Source organism: Oryctolagus cuniculus, chromosome 1, assembly GCF_964237555.1.
Source record: "Oryctolagus cuniculus chromosome 1, mOryCun1.1, whole genome shotgun sequence".
In the NCBI taxonomy this organism is placed as follows: Eukaryota; Metazoa; Chordata; class Mammalia; order Lagomorpha; family Leporidae; genus Oryctolagus; species Oryctolagus cuniculus.
The window spans coordinates 42,268,746-42,273,324 of NC_091432.1; the positions used below are offsets into that span (position 1 = coordinate 42,268,746).

General features: G+C 39.6%; 1 pseudogene; it reads left to right on the forward strand.

Moving 5' to 3' along the window:
• The first annotated feature begins 1,960 nt into the window (after positions 1 to 1,960).
• On the forward strand, positions 1,961 to 3,749 carry LOC100341921 (RAF proto-oncogene serine/threonine-protein kinase pseudogene; annotated as a pseudogene).
• The last annotated feature ends 830 nt before the right edge of the window (positions 3,750 to 4,579 follow it).

A 4,579-nucleotide genomic window follows, 5' to 3' on the forward strand; every position in this document is an offset into this window, starting at 1 on the left:
TGTTTTCTCTTCATATTATGTGTTGAACCCTTTCACCCAGTGTAGTCATATTTACTAAATATGTGAATATTTAGTAAACTGAAAATAGAACTTTTAGAAAATTAAGAGTAGGAATGGGAGAAGGCAGAGGAGGAATGGTTGGAGCATGTGGAGAAGGGAGGGAAGAGGGGGAATGTCACTGTGTCCCTAAATCTGTATATATCAAATACATAAAACTTGTATAAATTAAACAAAATGTAAAAAAGAGAAGAATAAACTTTATGTGTAAAAAATCCACAATATTCTGAATACATGACGCACTTTAATGCACATGAGTCTGCTGCTGCCGGGTGGGTACTATATGTTTTTCTAACACGTGGGAGTTTCCAGAGATAATGATAAGGTAACAAGGTAACCTGATTTGCTCACATTATGTCTTGCATTTAATGAACATTGCCCCAATCTTAGACGTCTCTCAGAGTCTAAAGAGTATTTGAAAAGGCAAGAATGATGAAAAATGAATATAAATATCCAGAAAGTCAAAAGAACTACTTATATCCAAGTGATCTAAATATTTTTTTAAACTAAAACTCTTAGTCATATGGCAGCAGAACATTTTAGTCCAACAGCGGAAATAGGAATGAAGGTAATCATTTCCACTTAAAATGCCATGAATATACAGTGCTAATGCCAATTACCACAGCAGTGCTCACGGAAACTTCACTTCAGAATTACAGCCTCACACAGTGCAGAATGTGTCCGCATAATTTGCTTTCACTTGCTCACATCCCCTAGGTCTTTATCTCCTCATCTGCTTCCAATTAGTTCTCTCTTGAAAACTGGTCATCCTAAGTGTTACTGATATTCTGAAGATGTCCACATTTGGCCCCAGAATCAAAAATTGCAATCCTAAAAAATTCTTATTAAATGAGAATAAAATCATATAACACTAATGGCTCCAATTAGTGTGTGCCATTGTCAGGCTAGTAAAAAATTCTATGAGACAGAGAAAAGCTGGGTAAATGACTCAAAATGAATCAAGATAAACTCACTGAACATTTTTAATATATGCATAAATTTTTTAGAATATAATTCAGCTATTGTTCAGTAGGAAAAACCTCAGAATTTTCTGGTGAGATAAAGGGCAATCTGTAAATCTGTCTAGAGCTATAAATATTGTCTTTTAAATCAACCATAAACATGTCAGAAAACACTAAATTTTCAGCTAATTGATCTGGGAATTGTAGCATTAACATTATTAGAAACAAATGAAAGAAGGCATAAAATTCTAACATCAGAGATGGAGAGATAATGTCACTACCACCTGCAAGGACATATAAAGATAGGAAATAGATATCCAGAACAATTCTACACAAGTCAGTTCAACAACTTTAAATTGAACATACACCAGAAAGGACATAAATTACCCTGCCTCACTGTATTAGTCAAGTTTCTTAGAAATAGAACCAATAGTGTGTGTTAATGTGTGTGTGTGTGTGTGTGTGTGTTTATCCACTTACTATTTACAAGATATTTTAACTATTGAAGCCGGTAAGTCCAAAGATCAACAGAGTGTCAGTAAGCTGGAGACACAGAACAGTTGGTGTTGTAATGCCAGAGTTTCATTTGAAAGTCCAAAAGGTGTTACCATGCAAGATTTTCAGGGACTCCAAAAGCAAGAAAAAGCCTGAGTCCCGGTTCAAAGGCTATCAGACACAAAAATTCTCTTACTTAAGAGATCAGGTTTGTTGTTCTAATCATGCCTTCAACTGATTGCATAAGACCCACCCACATTAGAGAGCACTAGCTGTTTTCCTCTTTTTTCCAATTTAAATGCTAATCTCGAGTCTCTTCATCATGGGTGCTAGAACTGCCACATTAGATGGCGGGAGTTAAGAGGAGAGCGAGCTTGAGGCAGGAAGGCTTCTCTGCAGCTGGACTTTGGGCCATGTGCCCTGAGGCGCGGAGCCAGAGTACGACGATGCGTGGGCTTCCAGGGGCCCCAGTCCCCGGGGTTGAGGATGCCCTGAATGTGACTGCTTCCCATTCCTTCACCTGCTGCAGGGAAGAGGAGCATATGAGAAGCCCCCGCTGGAAGACTGGACAGACACAGAGGCGGCCAGGCTCCCTTACATTTGAGCAGTGTTTCAGCTGTATCAGTGGAGCACATACAGCGGCCTTGGAAGATGGTTTTGGATTTAATTATAAAGTGTTTGGTGGCTCTAGCTGCATCTTCCCTACGCTAGTTCAGCATTTTTTTGGCTATCAGTGCCGAGTCAGATGATGACAAACTCAAAGATTCTTTCAAGACAAGCAACCTTATCTGTGTTTTCTTGCCAAATAAGCAAAGAACAGTGGTCAACATGAGAAATATGTGGAATGCGATGGGCTTGCAAGATTGCCTTATGAAAGCGCTGAAGGTAAGAGACCTGCATGTTCCCCTCAAAACATACAACTTTAGACTTTCCTGAAGCTTTCCTTCTGTGACATGGTCAAAAGTTACTGCTAAACAGATTTCAATGTCAGACTTGTGGCTACAAATTTCATGAGCACTGTAACACCAAAGTACCTACTGATAGTTTCCAAATTCCAGCATTGGTGATAGCAGGAGCCCAGTACTACCTTCTTGGAAGACAGGTCAGATGTGAGAGTCTGTTTCCCAGATGCCTGGTAGTTCCCAGCACAGATACTCCACAACACCATGCCTTCACATTCAAAACCTCCAATCCCTCCTCAGAAAGTTCTTTGTCTCAGAGGCAGAGGTCAACGCCCAAGCTGATGCCCACATGGTCAGCAGCACCCTGCTTATGGACAGCTGGATGATTGAAGATTCAAAGTCACAGTGAATCAGACTCATCTTCAGCAGGATCCAACAGCTTCCAAAATTTGAGCCTGACAGGCTGGCCACAACCCAAAACCCCTGTGCCAGCACAGAGAGAATGGGCACCAGGATCTGGGACCCAGGAGGAAAACAAAATTAGGCCATGTGGACAGAGAGATTCCAGCTATTACTGGGAAGTAGAAGCCAGTGAAGTGATGCTCACCGCTCGGACTGGATCTGGCTCCTTTGGAACTGTTTTTAAGGGTGAATGGCATGGAAACATTGCAACAAAGATCCTTAAATTTGTCGATCCAACTCCAGGGAAGTTCCAGGCCTTCAGGAATGAGGTGGCTGTCTTAAACAAAACACGGTGTGTGAACATCCTGCTCTTTATGGGATACACAACAAAGAACAACCTGGCAATTATGACCAAGTGGTGTGAGGGCAGCAGCTTCTATAAACATCTGAACACCAAGGAGACCAAGTTCCAGATGTTCCAGTTAGTTGACATCACCCGCCTGATAGCACAAAGCATGCGCTATTTGCATGCAAAGAACATGTCACAGAGACATGAAATCCAACAGTGTATTTCTCCATGAAGGTCTAACGGTGAAAATTGGAGATTTTGGTTTGGCAACAGTAAAATCACAATGGAGTGGTTCCCAACATGTTGAACAACCTACCAACTGCTTGCCGTGGATGGATCCAGAGGTCACCTGAATGCAGGATAACAACCCATTCAGCTTCCAGTCTGATGTCTACTCCTATTGCATTGTATTGTAAGAGATGATAACAGGGGAGCTTCCCTAATCCCATGTCAGAAACCAGGATCATATTGGGCCAAAGGTATGCCTGCCCTGACCTTAGGAAGCTGTTTAAGCACTGCCCAAAACAGTTACTTGGATTCTATATGAAAAATACACACTATGTAAGGGTGAATGTGGTATAATCTCTGCTTACATCATTATCTTACACTTCTTCTAGGTTTTCTCACCTGTTGTTAGATAAGCTTTTCACCTATTGTCAGCCATCTCCCAAACTCAAAAAAAGGTTGTTCAGATCAATTCCAAATGAGCAGTAGTGAGAAAAAAATTGTCTGCATTTGATACTTCAAATAGTATTCCTCTGTCTTTGTATTATTATTCTTTTTCTTCTAGTGGATCATACACTATGCTACTTAAACAACTTCTATAAAATAATTTGTATATAATTATGAATAAACACACCAGTGTGGGAGTCAGAGACCTCATGTTATTTTCAATTTACAAACCAGTAAAAAAAAAAAAAAACTATCCACTTGGGTTGAGTTCTAATTTTCCCATTGCATCGAAAATATAAAAACAGAAAAGATTATTTATATGGTTACAACTTTGATGCAAAATATGACTATTTTTAGATCTGAATCACTGATATTATGATGCCAGCCTATGGCAGAGATTACAGTGAGAGAGAATGAAGGAAGAAAGATCTGATTAAAATATTGTAATAAGGAACTAGTGACAAGAATCTAGACTAATGCAGTGATTCTAGAAACAGAGGCTGGAAACCTGGCTTATTTTTTATTCCACTGTGAATCATTGGGTCCAAACTCAGAGACTATTACAGAGTGTTCTTAGCACATAGTTACTCAGTAGGTGTATTCAAACAGCAACATTTACAGGAGATATGTGCTATTAGCAACAATTTAACAAATACCTGTACTTCAAGTGAGACCAACTGTTTGGGTGGTACTAGTATTATATAAACTAGAAGTGAGTAACAGGAATAAAAACATGGGTA